At 42.3% G+C, this 18,562-nt stretch overlaps 1 protein-coding gene across 12 annotated transcripts in view; it reads right to left on the bottom strand.

Moving 5' to 3' along the window:
* Nucleotides 1–18,562, bottom strand: part of TPK1 (thiamin pyrophosphokinase 1) — a 269,979-nt gene that overhangs the window by 184,405 nt on the left and 67,012 nt on the right. The window contains exon 1 of one of the 12 annotated variants that reach the window (XM_083578288.1): nucleotides 2,858–2,923. The exons of 10 other annotated variants lie outside the window; for them this stretch is intronic. The gene's annotated coding sequence lies outside the window, so the exon portion shown is untranslated. Of the gene's footprint in view, nucleotides 1–1,895; nucleotides 2,190–2,857; nucleotides 2,924–18,562 lie in introns of those variants that run through there. One more of the 12 variants, XM_083578289.1, reaches the window with a different exon arrangement.

Here is an 18,562-nt window from a genome sequence, read left to right as displayed (position 1 = left end):
CCACTCCACTGCAGGGTGGGCATCAATGGGCATCAAGACTTTCTTTACCACGCTTTGCCCTCATAGACTCACTGTTACCCAGTTCAGACAATCATTCCTGCCTTCCTAAACCATCGTTAGGGAAGCACTCCCTTCCCTTCACATTCTGGCTTTGTCATGAACCTCCTGACTTGTATTAAACCAGATTCTCCAGTACATCTGAACTATTTAAGAATAATGTAGAAAATGTTTTAAGGGGAACTCAGATACAACTTTTATACTCTTAGGAAGGTCACTAGGAAAGTCAGACGTCAGCACTGGGCAATTATCTCTTCAGCTATCACAACCAACCTCTAAATACTGAATATGATAGGAAGATACCTTGAGTGCTGACAGGTCCTGGCAATTTCCTACTCATCAGATATTTTTGACATCTTGAGATTACGTCTACAAAGATTTTATAAATCTCAACATGATTTTCTTGATGGGGGATATTCTACCCCAATATTCTGATGGTCCTCTTTGCGGCATATTGGTTAAAGTGTGAGACTAGGATCTGGGAGCCTTGGGCTCAAATCCCCACACATATCTTTGCAGATATGAGAAAATGTATGGAATAAAGGACATTTTTCCTTGGACAAATTGTTATAAAGTAAGGTAGTGCATGGCACCTGTATTGATAAATAAAATAGATTACAACCACCCCAGCCTTGCATATAAGCACTAGCCTATTAGCCACAGACAAGACACAGAACTGAGTGCATAGAATTCCATGCAGCAGTGGGCTGGCTGGCAGAGGAGGGAGAGGGTGCCGCCCCCCCGGGCATAGAAAGGAAGGTATTTGCTACCAAAGGGACAGAGCTCTCCCTCCCTCTTCTGCCAAGCCCCTTTTGCAGACTTATTCAGACTTATTCCCAAGGCTGAAAAAGCTCACAACTTGCTATAAGTGTAAAAAGGGGGGAAGGGGCTCCTTCGCATGGAATGTTTCTTTGAAAAAATTATACATTATTTGGAAAATGTTTATGATATCCATTAGACCCCAAATCCACAAACCCACGGGAGAACTAACAGCTTTACAGCACCTGGGATGCTGTGCATAAGACAGCAGGACTGTCAGTCCTTCTTTCCCTAAAAGAGTGATTAGACAAGAAATGGGATTTCGCACTTATAGAGAAATTTACATATTACAAAGGGTGAAGGAAAAAGGATAAAATTGAGACGGATTTACTGTAAACTCATTGCCATTTATTAATTCTGCAGAATGGTTTATATCACAATGGAGAGCTTGGTGCTTTAGTTACCATAAGTGTTGTGGTCAGAAGATTTCAGTAATCTTGTCTAATTCACTTGTTTATAACAGCTGCCTTAAGGATGTAATCCTATACACATTTACCTGGGAGCAAGTACCACTGCACTCAATGTGATTTATGTTTGAGCAGACAAGTATAGGATTGCAATAAATGTTGCTCCCTGCCTTTTAAATGAATTGTTAAAACAAAACACCCACCTACACCATGAAGTTTACTAGATGAGTTTGGGCTGGTCTCCCTCTCTCAGCAGAACGTGCCTCCCAAGGCTATGTGAAGCTACAACAAAGGTGGGAGAACACAATTACACAATCATGAGCTCCTTGGGAAAATAATATAAACGGTTGATAAATAAGATTCTTATAAATTACTAACATTTTATCCTTCCTCCTTTGTGGCCTTGATCCCTTAACTCTTAAGGATGATTTCTAAATGACATGGAAACATGCAGCGATAAACATAACAACTCTAGGCTCCACCCCACAGATTCTACTTGACGTGGGGTGTGAACAAGCTAGAAAAACCATTAAACAGAATGCAGAAGACACAGAACGCCAAGGAGATCTAGCCAGGTCCCCAAAATTCTTAATCAGTGTAACCAGAAAATACCTCATCTCCCAGATGCCATATATAGCCAAGCTGGAAATTCCCAAACAGCGAAGGGCTTTCCCTCTGGCCCGTTGCCAGGGCCTTCCTTCGGCCACCCAGGAAGGCTGTTGTCAGGCTTGGGGAATTCTTTCCTCCCCCAGCAGCATCAAGGATCAAGGAAGAAACATGAAAGTTTGTATCTGTAGTTTTTCTCCAGCAACCGTGGAGCAAGACGAAGAATCCAGTCCTTAACGCCACAGTGACGTTGCTCCTCGTCCAGCCTGTGGCCCTACGGAGGGGCTCAGGAGTCCACTGACATCGAGCTCTTTGCTCTCAAATTCTAACTGAGCGGCAGGTGCGCGGGGAGGGGGGCGCTTCTGTGCTCTCCAAGGACGTCTTTGCTGGCAGTTCTCCCCCTCCTCCTCCTAACACCTCATAACTGGGCAGCTCTGGGTTCTGCTGCAATTCAATCCTGTCTCCCTCTTCTCCTGAAAATAGTGGAGAAGGGGGGCTCCCCCCCCAGGGAAGCAGAGGAGAGGGAGGGGCGACCCCCAGCCCCCCTCTTCAGTCCAGTCCCTGACTCTGTACAAGGAGATGAAATGCCCAGGTGGCTCTGGGCAACTGGAAACAACGGAACAGGCCTTGGATCACTGCCAGTACTATAGATATACGAATTAGGTTCATCTTTGCCTATACTACATAAATTTCTAGGTTGCACAGAACAACCTTATACCTCCCTGCTACTTCAAGATGAAAGCCCAGATGTTACATGCTCAGTTGCTAGATTCTGCGCCGCTAGGATGGCTATTCGTTGAAGGATGGTTTGCACCACAAACTAGGCCAAAACTGAAGGCCCAAAATGCAAGACTTGCGTTCCTTTATGTCCCACCCTTATAGTCATACGTAACCATTTGTCCTTGTTTTTATCTTTTAAAGTTATGTATGGTATAATCACCTTTTAATCATTAGTTTTTATCCCTTACCTGTTTTAAGTCTTATGCGTTCAGTTTATCCATATGTTTTACTTTATGCTGGTCTGTGACCAAAATCTGATACTGATACCGAAATGTTTGACAACTGAGGCACGGCTTCCAATTGGCTGCAGAAGCTTCCTGCACGCAAGCAGAAATTGCGTCGGGTGTTTGGCTTTGGAAAAATGTTCAAAAACCGGAACACTTACTTCCACGTTTTCACTGTTCAGCAGCCCAAATGTTTCAAAACGGAGGCATTTGGGAACCAAGGCTTGACTGTACTGATACTAACGTTTTATGTATGCACCCTATATATACCAATTGCTTTGCTAAGCTGTGCAGATACAGAATAAAATGGCCAAATTTCACCTTCTAGCCTTCACAAAAGAAATTACATATTGTTAAAGACTGATGCTGCATCATCCTATTACTGTGATTCTGGCACCTCTCTTTAAGGGCACGACTACACTACAAATATAAACCAATTTTAGAACTATTCAACTGGTGTTTACTGGCCAAAGGCACTGGGCACTAAAATACGGCTGAAGATTTCTAACAAACAATTCTCAAGCTTATTTTTTCAATGGCAGTTAAAGAAAACTGAGCCCGGTTTCAATATATGTGTGAGGAAGATAAAATTCCTTCTCTGGTAGTTTCAATCAACCCAAGGCAAAGAAATCCAATCAGTAGTCTAAATGGAGAATTTCATGCAGGCAAAGAAACATCATCAAAAGCCAATCTACACATTATGAAGAATTAATTGTAGCTTTCTATATTATACTATTATGGGAGTGGGGATCTCTCCAATTCCTTGCAAGTAATAAACTAGCAGAAAGATTTAGAGTGGCCCTCTCCATGATATCTGAGCTTATGATATGCAGGATTTTGTTTTACTATAGGGCCAGTGAAAAATAGGGCACACACCTGTAATCTGAATAATTTCACCACCTAGTCTGCCACCTCATTCTGCATAATGTTTAGATCAGCTCTTAAGTGTTATCATGTCCTTGCAGGCTCAAAAGTTCAGCTCAGTAAGGAAACAATTATTCAAAGCCCTGTGAAGTCAAGCTCAAACTATCCCAACCCTCTCTGCCAGTTCAGAAACTGCTTATTTCAATTACTCTGTAGATTGGTTCCATTTGAAAATGGTAAATTTAAAGATTCCTCATGGACAACTGCTAATCTGTGACTATCTAATACATGGCTGTATGCTTTTGCCTTCCAGGCATATTCAACATTGATATGTTCTCATTGCTTTGGATCCACAATCCAACTGTGTTAAATATTGAGGAGAGCTTTCCTTCCTCTTCTGGGGTCTTCAAATTGTACCATCATTACTCATTAAGTAAAATATATTTAGAATACCCCAGGCTGCTATGCAATGGAGCTACAAGAAACTCACTCGAAGAATATTGGTGCCTACAACCATACATCCCTATGCATTCTGCTGTAAGAATTATAATGAAGTATAACTAGTACTGCACCAGGGTGTGTGTGTGTGTGTGTGTGTGTGTGAGAGAGAGAGAGAGAGAGAGAGAGAGAGAGAGAGGTGTCTCATAATTTTCCCCTTGCCCATTTACCTTTTTCAAATACTATTCACAGCCTGGTCACAGCAGCTGCAACATGTTGATTCTTACAGAAGCAATCTCAGCCAATCACAAATTGCAGCCAAACAGATCTGTCCATGGGAAGACATACTGAGTCCAAGTCCAAGTCAGGGCAGGAGCCATTATTCCTATTCTGGATAGTCTTTTTTTAAAACAAACACACACACACACACACACAGAGAGAGAGAGAGAGAGAGAGAGAGAGCGCACAATGGCTCAGTTTGCACGCTATGCTAAGCCAAACCATGGCTTCATGTGAATGAGCAGACTGCTGGAGAGAATATTTATTTACTAATATCCCACGTTTCTCCCAGTACAGGTCCCAAAGCAGCTCACAATGACAACAAAAGAAAAGAAAATGTACAACACCCACCCTCAGAAGACCCTGCTGCACCAGCCAGTAGAGGCCAAAGGCCTGTCTAACAAAAAAAGGCATTTGCTTGCCAGCAAAAGGAAAGCAGAATGGGTGGGGGCAGCCCACCCTCCCATGAAAGGGAAAATCACAACCACCTTGGTCCTCCCTGTTGCTCCACTGCCGTGATTTAGCTCTCTCCAGACAAACCAAGAGCTGCAGCCAAGGGCTATCATGAGGTCTGCAGTTCAAAGTTTATTAGTAGAGCACTAAACCACAGCTTTGGGTTCAGACAACACACTAAACCAAACCATGGCAGCTCAGCACTGCCATGGCAAAATAACTGGGCAAGTGGCTGCCATCTCTGCTATGAGGGCCTCATGTTTATTGCTCATGCTAAGCAATCCATGGTTTGGCTTAGCATTCCATGCAACCAAGGAGAGTGTCATGCTGCCAGATCCAATGGCATCACCAAGTCAAATCAGAAGGCAGGGCTTCCTAGCCTCAATCAGAGTGGACAGTTTTCGTCATTTTGTCACCCACAAATTGCTGCTACTGGGAGAATGTGTATCACAGGGTAAGGATTTTCTTGAAATGTCCTGCCGCTCCCCATACAAACCAACCTGGACCCTGTGATCACAATCTGAGGCCCTTCCACAAGTGCTCCGGAGGGCGGCAACACAAGAATGGGCCTTTTCTGTGGTGGCTCCCCACTTGTGGAATGCTCTCCCCAGGGAGGCACGCCTGGTGCCTTCATTACCGCAAACCGCCCTGCCATCTTCAGATGAAAGGTGGTATATAAATTTAATAAATATTTCAGGACATGATATTTGTAAAACTCCTCTAGCAATTTGGAAGGAAGGAAGACATCATGCCCGTCAGAAGCAACAAGCCTGTTATGAAATTCATCCCATAAAATCATTACAGACAACTGTGGAGCATGCTGCAGAGAATTTGCTCAAAGACCATGAACAATTAATCATGCTGGTTGTCAATGGATAATAACAACCCTGCCTATTTTTGAACACCAGCATCTTGTGAATTAAACATCCTGGGAGAAGCAGTGTGGCTGGTTTTACGGTCGCTTCACTCTACATAGTGCCGGTGTTTGCTGCGGCTGCGGCTGCCATTACGTTACTCTGGTGTATTTATTGCACTAATCAGGAAGGCAAGCGAAGGCAAGACATGCATCTCTGAATATGGAATGGGCAGGTGACTGCGGTAAACAAGGTTTCCTTGATCTGTACTCCCTGCAGGATCTGGCATGCAGCACCTAATTCACATTAGCATTTATTGTTCAGTAAACAAACACCTTATCTCTCTACGGGCTTCTTTCAAATATTTGAGACTAGCTCCTTTTTATATTTCTGGTAAACAGTCTGTATTTCTGATGTAATAAATACAAATGCTATATTCCCATCTTTGTAAAAGCCTTTTTTTTTAAAGCCACAATTCTCAATCTATCACTGTTTCCCATGACAGAGAATAAGAGTTTTAAAAATTTGGTTGAACAGCTGCCCTTTCTGCCTAAGAACTTCTTTTCCTTGGTGCTCTTTCAGCAAATCAAAATCAATAGCTGGGGTGAAGGAGGTGGGTAAGTCCTTATTTATTCTTCCCCTAGACTCCTGGAGGCTCGCATGTATTGCAGCAATGAAGAATGACAGCACTCCCCTTTACCTACAATTTATTAGTTATTTCTAGTTTTTCTGAAAAAGCGAAAAGGGTACATAGGTTTCTTTCTGTTCATACATTTTTGGATTATGGTGAAGTGGAAACTGCTGGTGTCCTTTCCAGTTATTTATTTATATATTGCATTTGTGTGCTACTCAATCTTGAATACAAGGAGTTCAGAGCAATATGCATTTTAGCTGCACAACCATCCTGTGAGGTAAGCTAGACAAATAGGCAGAGACTTGGCCAAGGCCATTCAGTGAGCTTCACACCTGAGATGGTCTGAAAACTAGGTTTACACACCTAACTCCAATTCACTATCCAATACACCAGGGATTAGTCATACTCTCCATCCTATGGGACTACTTGAGACAGCTGGAAATTACCAAGTGCAGGTGGTAGATGGAGGCAGAGTGTGGCATAATGAGCTGGCAGTTTTCTAGTGATAGCTCATTCATCTTTGGAAATGGCTACACTATGTACCACAGCTTTTTCCTTGCAGCAAGCAGTTCCATAGTTTAGCTTTTCTCAAGTTAAGTACAGGTGTATGTCTCAAGGTCATTGTGACATTTTAGGCAGAATTTGCTGGTCCTCTAAGCGGGGTAAAAAACACTTTTCTATTTCTCCTCTCCCCACGTGCCTCTTAAAAGTATTTTTACCCACCTCCTGTAACTTCCTCTCCTATTCTCCTTTCACACTCAACATGTACTTTGCCCAGCCTGCTAGTTTCTTTCATTCGTCCACTTCCTTTCACTGTCTCTTACCCCTGCCATTCTATTCCTAGTTTATTTACTTTTAAAATACTAATAGTAGTGGTAGGATTAGCCACAGAAGTAATCCACAGCAGCCCATCTCACATTCTATTTTCCTTCAGCATCTCTGGCTCCTTCCCCTCAGAGGAGGGAGACCAGCTAGGAACAATTAAAACACCAACTAGGAAGAATTAGAGTGCAGAGCTTTCAGCCTTTCCTTCTACAATACCAAAATGTCTTGGGCTGACCGTAGCTCCTTCTCTTCCCCCCACTGCCCCAGTTTAAACAGCTTATTTTGCCACAACACAGAATCTAGGGCTTTTTGAAAAACAGGTGCAGAAATCTGATTTTTACCATTTTTAGCACCAAATCTACACAAACATGTTTTGAGGCCAATCTATAAATTATGTGGGGGGAAATTCAGGTTTGTCACTGACTATATACAGAGACATGCAGCTAATTCTTGTTCTCCACCAAACATACCTGTGTGATACATATTACAAAACCCACATTTGTCTCCTTCACCTGTTATGTGGGCAGATACAAACAACAATTATGCGTTTGAAGCAGTTCTTATGACTTTTTTACATGTCTCCTTCCATCTCTATGGGGCACAGATACTGACTGCAGAATGGGAGCTATAAGCTCTGGCAGATGTCTGAAAAGCCAGCAATCAGGTGCTACCACAATCAAATACAGTACAATCAAATATGAAGGGGCAAGAGAAAAAGTGGAAAGAAAGAAAGAAAGAAAGAAAGAAAGAAAGAAAGAAAGAAAGAAAGAAAGATTTGGTAGTGATCTATGGGACCTGCCAAGAATATTATCCTATTCCTGAGTAGAAGAACAGGTGTGAGTTAGTGAAGCCTGACAGGATTTGCAGGGCATCCATCCATCAGCTCCTGCTGCAGCTGGTCCAGCGGATGAGAGGCAGTGAGATGTAACAATATCTGATAGGCTATGGAAATAGTATGTCGGGATTTGCATCACTTGGTCAAGGACTAGTTTTATCATAAGGTAACTCCTTGAGCAACAGTTTCTGGGGGGCAGCATATTCATTTATTTAGTATTTTAAAAACCTTTCTAGGCCACCTTTCCCTTCAACAAAACATTCAAGGCACTTTGCAAAAATAATAATAAATTCAACCATCATTAAATGAATCTAGCTAAAATTGCACCCTTGAACAGCAGTGATGCTAAAATCCTTCTAACATATGCAGTGTTTGTTTTTCAAACGAGGAGTAATTCAAACGTTTTTCTCATTCACTTGCAAGCAGTGTTATTTTTCTAGAAAAAGAGGTACTGGAACTGATCCTTAACACCTCCCTCGTTCTCTTAGAATGGCAATGGTGCCACCTGAGAGGTGCTGGAACTGAGTTCCGGCTGGAAAAAAGCCCTGCTTGCAAGCTTGCATGCATGCACACACCACTTACTGTCTGAATCACTGAGAACTACTCCTAGGATTCTGCTGGTTGTGTAGCTCTGTTTTATTAGGTCAGGGGCCAAAAGGGTCAATCTAAAAACTAATAAGAAGAGCAACAATGCCCACTGTCGAGTCAGGTTGCTAAATGATGGTGGCATGCCTTCCTGCTGGCTGACTTGGCAAAGCTCTTCTGCAACAGCAGTGGGTAATGCCTGGGTGGTAAGAGGAATTTTAAACATCCACTGGTACATTCTACTAAGCAGGGCATTGGAGGAGGCGCTAATTGCAGTCATTAGAATCTGCTGATATTGCAAGAGCAACCAAAACGATGAAGGCCTTGCAATTTCATACCTACTGGGGGGCGGGGGGGCAGAATACATTAAGGAAATCATAGTCATCCCAAGAAATAACAAAGAAATTATGAGTGGAACACATTAAACATAATTAAAAGGAACCTGCTTGTGATTATTAAGGCTTGATGGAGATATTGTAATGGAATCGTTAATAAAATGCTTTATAACCGCATTCATCAACTTGTTCTGTCTGAAATGTGTTTTTGATAACCCAGCAGTAACATCTCAAGAACAGTATTAGGCTTCTACTCTATATTAAACGAGAATTCAATTACTGTATGATACACTATGTGTAGCCCCGCTGAGATTATTTTCCATCCTGGATGACAAACAGTGTTATTTTTCTATTACTAAAATAAGTTATCTGTTTCAAGGGAAGAAAACACATTTACAAGGTAAGAGCTAACTGTACTTTTATGGGAAATGAAACCAAGGGAATTTTTGTCAACAGTGTGGCTTGCATTTTCCTTTATTAATTTGCTCAGCATTTATCTGGTCGAAGGAGGTTGTGCTTTGAAAAGTTTTGAATCCTTTTTGTTTCGTCAAAACTCCGGAGTGGCCTTTGGCATCCACAATGGATTCTACAATCCACTACAGTCACGTACAGTTTGGGACATCAGAGACCTCTGACCAAACGAAAGGAAGCCTGGAGAAACCTCATGGAGCTCTTTCAGGCTACATGACGCCTCCTCTCCTCTATATGATAACAATTTGTGATCAGCATGCGAGACGCTTCCAGGCACAGGATGCAAGTATACTGAACCCACAATCAGGCTACACGGCACCCGCTTCTCAGGTGTGTCAGAAGTAGGTCTGCAGGGTACTGAAAACATCAGACCTGGAATCTACTCTGCATATGCTGCTGCCCCATGGTTCCAGGATACAGTGGTACCTCAGGTTACAGACGCTTCAGGTTACGGACTCCGCTAACCCAGAAATAGTACCTCGGGTTAAGAACTTTGCTTCAGGATGAGAACAGAAATTGTGCTCCGGCGGCCCCATTAGCTAAAGTGGTACCTCAGGTTAAGAACAGTTTCAGGTTAAGAACGGACCTCCAGAACGAATTATCACGGTATATGCTATATTCATGTTGGAACAGAAGTTTTCCATCAATTCCACACAGATATTAAAGAGTCATAACATTTAGTCCAAACACTCTGATTCTTAGATCTCTAACAAACTTCAAAGGCCATAATCCAAATTACCATCCAATGGAAGTTAGATGCTTTAAATAATTTCAATATTCTCACATGATTCTATTTTCATTTTAATCCATAAATATAATTCTGTTCTCTTTTTTCTTCTTCTTGTTTTTTCTCTGTTTGTTATCATTTAGGGGTAAAGGTAAAGGTACCCCTGCCCATACGGGCCAGTCGTGTCCGACTCTAGGGTTGTGTGCCCATCTCACTTAAGAGGCCGGGGGCCAGCGCTGTCCGGAGACACTTCCGGGTCACGTGGCCAGTGTGACGAAGCTGCTCTGGCGAGCCGGCACCAGCGCAGCACACGGAAACGCTGTTTACCTTCCCGCTATAAAGCGGTACCTATTTATCTACTTGCATTTAGGGGTGCTTTCGAACTGCTAGGTGGGCAGGAGCTGGGACCGAAAGACGGGAGCTCACCCCGCCGCGGGGATTCGAACCGCCGACCATGCGATCGGCAAGCCCTAGGCGCTGAGGTTTTACCCACAGTGCCACCCGCGTCCCATCATTTAGGGGTAAGGCTTGCCAAATAATTTATACAGTGGTACCTCTAGTTATGAACTTAATTTGTTCCAGAGGTCCGTTCTTAACCTGAAACTGTTCTTAACTAGAGGCCTGCTTTCGCTAATGGGGCCTCTTGCTGCTGCTGCACCGCCGGCACACGATTTCCATTCTCATTCTGGGGAAAAGTTCTCAACTTGAGGTAACTCTTCCAGGTTAGCGGAGTTTTAACCTGAAGCGTTTGTAACCTGAGGCGTTTGTAACTCGAGGTACCACTGTATAGCAAATATAGTATAATTTAAAAAGGGTAAAGGCTCCCCTCCCCCCTCACATACCTATTCTTCAATGAAGGAAATTTTATTTCCAGTTCGAAATGTTGCAACCCAGTAGCTGATTCACTTGGCAGTATGTAATCTTGTCCCCTTCATCCTGCACATGTCTGTAAATTAGAGCCAATTTCATCCTAATAAACAGAAGAACCTCTGCTTTTAATGGCTGCGTTGGGGGATTACCAATATGTGAAGCGCTTTTACACTCAGTGTCTCCTGCCTCTTGGGTTCCATACCAGAGTGAGAGCCATTCATCAAGATGATCTGCGAGTGGAGCTCATTCGCCCTGGGCCCTGGGGGGGAACTTGCAAGGACAATTACTTCCAAATCATCCTTGTTTATTCTCTGCAAACGATCTCTGCTAGCGTGGGAGCTGCATTCATTAAGGCAGGAAGCACCGGAAGTCCCTACAATACAAATTCTAACACCAAGGCCATATTCAGATAGCACTTCAATTCTGGGCGTGTCTTTACCTTTCCATAATGCAAAAGGAAATTAATTTAAAGCTAGGAGTATGGATGAGTTTTCACAATCCAGTTACACTAATATTGTAGATAAGTTATTTTAATTGTTTTAATTTGTTATTACACTTTTATTGTGTATTTTGCCAAAGAGCTCAGGACATCATACTTCCTTTATTCCCATAGCCACCTTGTGGGCAGTTTGAAGTCCATATCGTGATATCAGTTTCATAATTTTTAAACCTGGCAATATATCAGAAATCATGATATGTGCTTGTGTGTTCTTTGCAAAAATCACCATGTGGGAAAAACCGTGAAGCCAGCCAATGCTTCTCTTGATTCCTGCAGCCCCTGTTAACTCTGCCGGCTCAGTTCTCCCCTGCCTCATGAAGGGGCCAGTGAATCACAAGAGCAGGTGAAAGAGCTTCATGGCCTTGCACAAATCTGAACCAAGCTCTTATTTGGCAATGCATGCCAAACGGTGGGAAAGGGCATTGAAACATAGCCATAAAGTTGTATTTTAGCTGAGTGCTAGTTGTTCTCCTGCTTTTGCCTCAGGTCTCTTAAACATGGTAGCACTTGCTTCTTGGTTACTCGTTTTTCTTATGGTACAGTGACGGATTTGTAGAGCAGCTCAGGAGAAGAAGGCTAGAGTCTGATGAGGTGAATCACAAGTTAGACTTAAGAGATTTGTTTCACTATATCTACTTACCTTGTCCCTGTATTTCTTTCTTTATTCTTCTTTGTAAATAAATTTCACTAATATTATGTTGTAACAATATGCTACCAAAATCATTATACACAGAACATCTTTGCTATGCATGCAAAAAATGGAAAACACTTTATGGATGCTGTACTAGAAAAGCTGAACTAGAAGGATTTATTTTTTTCTTATTTCAACTCTGTTGCAGTTTGCCATCCAAAAGGAGTATGTTCAATCATACTTTGCTAAACAAAGATCTAAACTAAACTGCGTAGAGATCAGAACTATTTTCTTCCTCTGAAATTCGTTTCAAATTTCTTTTATTACTTTTGTATTTATCATATTTTTCTAATTTAGTTATTATCTTAGATTATATACCTTGATCACTGTTGCAGTATACCTTTAATAAAAATTGAACTTCTATAGCATGTTCATGTTTGATTGTTTTTAAAACATACTATTGTGATGGGAGTTGATTATGCAAAAATATTTTATATTAATAATCTTGACATCAAGCAATATGTATTACTGTTTTAGAAATGAATACTTTTGTTTCTTTCAATTGTGTCTTTAAACCTGCCACAAAGAGGGAGAAGGTAGAAAAGAAAGAAGGGTGTAATTTGCCTTTTATTCCATGCCCAATTAATCAATAATCTACACACATAAAAAGCTAGATGCCAGCCTAGCCGTCTCTAATTTTGAGGATGCAGGGAGGCTTTTCAGATGGACGGGAGGAAGGAATTTAATCACAGGTGCTTCTTCCTGCAGTGTGAAATGACAAGAGTTGGAAAAACGGTCTCATCTGCGCTTTGTGAGAACTAGGCCATCAATATTGCACGCAAACCATCCTCAAGATTAGAGCAAACTCCTAACTAGCATATAAGATCACTATCTCACTGTAAACAATCCTATTCCCGTTAAGGCAATAAAAAGCAGATGTTGAGCATTCAATTCATGCCTGATTTCACCTCAGCTAATAATTATCCTTATATTATTCCATGCAAATATTTTTTGTAAAACTCCTATCTGATTATTTAAGTCAGAGTAATAAAGAGATGGTACTTCATCATAATTCTAAATTAAAGGTGGCATTAGCATAATAACCACACAAAGAGAGTCTCAGTACACAATTCTATCTGCTTTTAATGTGCTAAGGATGACCATTAAACTCCACTTTCCTCTGACACTTGTGAGTTATGTGGTAATCCCAAACACATGAAAATAAATTGTTTATTCCACAACCACTCCCTCCTCCTGCAAGCTCTATATTTATGGCAGCTGTAACTCTGCTTCCCATAAACAGCAACAGTGAACATAGTGCAGATGTAGCAGAGTCAGCATTAACTAATGAAAAAATTAATCAGAGAATGAAGGACAAAGCTACTAGGAAAGTTTAAAAGAAAGCATTCACAATCGCACAAAACTGCACTCTACATTTCCTTTGGGGTCCATTTGTAAACCTTCCTCAAAGACCTCTGAATTTTAAGTAATATTAGAAGAAGTAATTAGAATTAGGGAATTAGAAAAAACACAGCATGAGGCACGCAGGTTCATGGAATAAGAAAGAACCATATTTAACTCCGAAAGCAGACAGACAGACAGCACTGCCACAGATTGCACAGAATGAAAGAGGCCAGCCTATCTGGAAGCCAAGGCCACCATCTTGGTCTCTGGGGTGACCTCATGACCAGCAGGACTAGAGGTGGTTCTGACAGTGTCCCAGCCAGGACGGTCTACAGCAGGGATGGGCAACCTCCCGTCTCCAGAGGTTGCTGGACTACAATTTCCATCAACCCCAGCTAGCATGACCATTGTACTCCAACAATGCTTTAAGGACCAGAGATTCCCCTTTAACCAGCATAGGGATGGATAAAATAATCGGTCTATCTCAATAAATCAGGGATGGGAAATGCAGTGTTGGACTCCTATCAGCCCCAGCTAGCAGAGCCAGTGGGAAAGGATGATAAGAGCTGTATACACAGCAGTGCCCTTCCCTAGCTGGAAATTGCATTCCTGAGCATTTCTAGGGTGGAACAGTCTTTCCTGCATGAGGATCGTGAGATTGGCAGCTTTCTCTGCCTCCTGAATTGAATCACAGCACTACTGAATATTATGTCTCAGTCAGAAGCTATGTTCAAGGCATCACCAGTGGCAGACTCCAGAGTCTATCGGGCTTTTAGCCATAGGGATACTCTTTCACAATTTCTAAATAATTGTTCCATATAACCATAGCTATTCAATATTCTTTCTGAGGTTTTTTATTTAGGGTTGTAAGCCGGACCCATACAAACAACAAATCTCAGGAGGTTTTTTCACTTCTGCAGGCTTGCCCACTTTTATTTACAGAAATTTCTGAATTCTACCCATTTCTACAAATATACAGTGGTAACTCCAATTTGAGAATTTGAGAATTCCTGGAGAACAGGCGAAGTCCCGGCAGACTGGAGGAGGGCAAATGTTGTCCCTATTTTCAAAAAGGGGGAAAGAGAGGACCCAAATAATTACCGCCCCGTCAGTCTGACATCAATACCAGGGAAGATTCTGGAGCAGATCATTAAGCAAACAGTCTGTGAGCACCTAGAAAGGAATGCTGTGATCACCAACAGTCAGCATGGATTTCTGAAAAATAAGTCATGTCAGACTAACCTGATCTCGTTTTTTGAGAGAATTACAAGTCTGGTAGATGAAGGGAACGCAGTGGATGTAGCCTACCTTGATTTCAGCAAGGCATTTGACAAGGTGCCCCATGATATTCTTGTAAAGAAGCTGGTAAAATGCGGTCTTGACTATGCTACCACTAAGTGGATTTGTAACTGGCTGACTGACCGAACCCAAAGGGTGCTCATCAATGGTTCCTCTTCATCCCGGAGAAGAGTGACTAGTGGGGTGCCACAGGGTTCTGTCTTGGGCCCAGTCTTATTCAACATCTTTATCAACGACTTGGATGATGGACTCAAGGGCATCCTGATCAAATTTGCAGATGACACCAAACTGGGAGGGGTGGCTAACACCCCAGAGGACAGGATCACACTTCAAAACGACCTTGACAGATTAGAGAACTGGGCCAAAACAAACAAGATGAATTTTAACAGGGAGAAATGTAAAGTATTGCACTTGGGCAAAAAAAATGAGAGGCACAAATACAAGATGGGTGACACCTGGCTTGAGAGCAGTACATGTGAAAAGGATCTAGGAGTCTTGGTTGACCACAAACTTGACATGAGCTAACAGTGTGATGCGGCAGCTAAAAAAGCCAATGCAATTCTGGGCTGCATCAATAGGAGTATAGCATCTAGATCAAGGGAAGTAATAGTGCCACTGTATTCTTTTTTTTTTAAAATAAATCTTTATTAAAATTTTCCATCTTAATAAAAAAATCAAAAAAAGAAAAGACAAAAAAAATTAAAAAACACACAAAGTTTACAATCCGTATTTTCAATGACATATTTCCCTGACTTCCCCACACCTCCCCTTCTTATATTCCAATTCAAATTGTTAGTTCAACAAGTTCTTATCCCCAATTTTTAACCTTTTTATATTTAGTTCATTTTAAAGAAAAAACCAATTTTAACTTATAAACATCCATATTTGTACATCAGTGCTCATTCTTAAAACCTTTTTCTAAAGTCGACCCAAATTCCCTTCCACGAATTCCCCAATTTTCTTACTAATAACAAAACAAAATAAAAAAACAGATTATAATTATACACCCTTTGGATTCCCAAACCCCACCACCCCCTTTCCCGGTTTCGATCCCCAACAGATGTCCATCAGTCTTAATCTACTATCAGCCTGGAGACCTCACGTCCGAGGCTCTTAATTCTTTCTCAATTCCTCTCTGCCGGTTTTTTTGATAGTCTTTAGTATTAAACACCAGATCTCGGAGAAGCTCTGTCCCCATAAGGTCCATGTTTCTTCCAGCCAGACCTCCATACTTAAAAGTGGAGCCCAAATCTTGTTTCTTACTCCTTTTAAGTCCAAGTCCAATTGTCCCAAAAGCTCCAACTTCCACCTTAATCAAATTTGTAATCCATAGGTCTTCAGATCTCCACATAAGGAGATCTCTCCATTCTTCAATCTCCAATTCAAACCAGATTTTCATCATCCAGTACTTATTTTCCTTTGTAACCATCATGTCAGGCCTCTGGCTCGATTTCTTATTTTCCTTTGTAACCATCATGTCAGGCCTCTGGCTCTCCTTTGTCATCTGCGAAATTACAGCTCCTCCTTCCTTTTCTTCAGAAACAACATATGTCTCCTTCTCCACACTCTCAAAACTCTCAAGTTTCTCTTTTTGTCCAGCTGCATGGGCTTCCTGAGTCAAATCCTTATCAAATTCAATGATATTATTTACTGTTAAGTTCAGAGTTGCAACATTTGTAGCCAAAACAGCCATTTGGCCTTGTAGCTTTCCCAAGAGAACAAAAACTCTGTCCAACCCAGCTTGAATTTTCCCTCCTCCAGCCATTCTTGTAATGTCCCAAATCCCCCTCTAGAGGGATTTTGGTAACTTAGTATTCTTTCCAGTTCAAATCCAAAAATCAAATTAGTTTGTATCAGTTCTTCCTTGTTTTCAACAAAATAAATTGCAACAAATATATCCAGCAGAGACAGCAGAAACAAAGTTCTCTTTTTCCTTCTTGACAGCTAATTTTGACAGCTGTCAAACTCTTCTATATCTCCTCAACAGGCTCTCTCACGGATCACTCCCGGGTCCGGGGGGGTGGCACTTCAGCTCTCAAAATTAGCTCTTATCCTCCGATAAAGTTATTTATGCTTATACTGCCAAATCGTGAAATTAATATATTTTACCCAATGAAGAAAAAGAAATTCTCTCGACCTTAGTTAACTAGTCCTTGCTTTAAATTATTTACAAGACAGGGAGGCGGACTTCCTGTTTGCACCTTCCCCAATCGTGCCAAATTCAACAAAAAAATTCCCTTTACAAGTCCAATTTCTGTACTACTCACGGGTTGTTACTTTTCGAATCCAATTGTTCACAAGAAGAAGTCAGCGCTCTCCGACCATGGCATGCGGCTTCACTCCGCAGGAGGAGCAGTCGACTCTCAGCACCGCGCCGCTCACCCCGTCCCCCATTCCAAAGCCTTTAAAAAGGCTCCTTCGCAGGTCGGGGGGCGCAAATGGTGCCCGCCGAGTCACCAGGTTCACAGGCTTCAGCGCCTGTGATTTCTGAGGGTCCCCGCGTCGCCGCAGTGGCCAGACCCAGCTCCTGAGAAGCCGATTCCCTCCGGAGCTCGGAGGGAATCCGCCATTAGCCGATCGCGCTAACCCGGAAGTCTACTGCCACTGTATTCTGCTCTGGTCAGACCTCACCTAGAGTACTGTGTCCAGTTCTGGGCACCACAGTTCAAGAAGGACACTGACAAACTGGAACGTGTCCAGAGGAGGGCAACCAAAATGGTCAAAGGCCTGGAAACGATGCCTTATGAGGAACGGCTAAGGGAGCTGGGCATGTTTAGCCTGGAGAAGAGGAGGTTAAGGGGTGATATGATAGCCATGTTCAAATATATAAAAGGATGTCACATAGAGGAGGGAGAAAGGTTGTTTTCTGCTGCTCCAGAGAAGCGGACACGGAGCAATGGATCCAAACTACAAGAAAGAAGATTCCACCTAAACATTAGGAAGAACTTCCTGACAGTAAGAGCTGTTCGACAGTGGAATTTGCTGCCAAGGAGTGTGGTGGAGTCTCCTTCTTTGGAGGTCTTTAAGCAGAGGCTTGACAACCATATGTCAGGAGTGCTCTGGTGGTGTTTCCTGCTTGGCAGGGGGTTGGACTCGATGGCCCTTGTGGTCTCTTCCAACTCTATGATTCTATGAACTCAGGTTAAGTACTTAATTCGTTCCAGAGGTCCATTCTTAACCTGAAACTGTTCTTAACCTGAAACACCACTTTAGCTAATGGGGCCTCGTGCTGCTGCCGCGCCGCCGGAGCATGATTTCTGTTCTCATCCTGAAGCAAAGTTCTTAACCCAAGGTACTATTTCTGGGTTAGCGGAGTCTGTAACCTGAAGCGTATGTAACCCAAGGTACCACTGTAGTCTACATGATCATCTTTCCAGATGCGATATACAAAGATCCCTTCATTATTCACGGGCAAGTCAAAAAGATTAGCTCTTCATCAACACTTTGTCATTTAAGGAAACTAGAAGTCATCACTGAGAGGCAAATTTCATGATCACCAGTAGAGCAAGGAAACAATATTGATAGTCACTGCTGGGTGTGCTGAGGGAATACTGCTAACATGAAGGTGGTCACGTGAGAGATGCCACTGGTGTGTGCTGAACTTGGTTGTCTGCAAGGTTGCACCAAAGCTCAAGGCACCCGCAGCTGCCCCTCACATGACTATGT

The sequence above is a fragment of the Podarcis filfolensis genome (assembly GCF_964270895.1).
Source record: "Podarcis filfolensis genome assembly, chromosome: 12".
Taxonomy (NCBI): domain Eukaryota; kingdom Metazoa; phylum Chordata; class Lepidosauria; order Squamata; family Lacertidae; genus Podarcis; species Podarcis filfolensis.
This window is presented reverse-complemented; position numbering and strand designations above follow the sequence as displayed.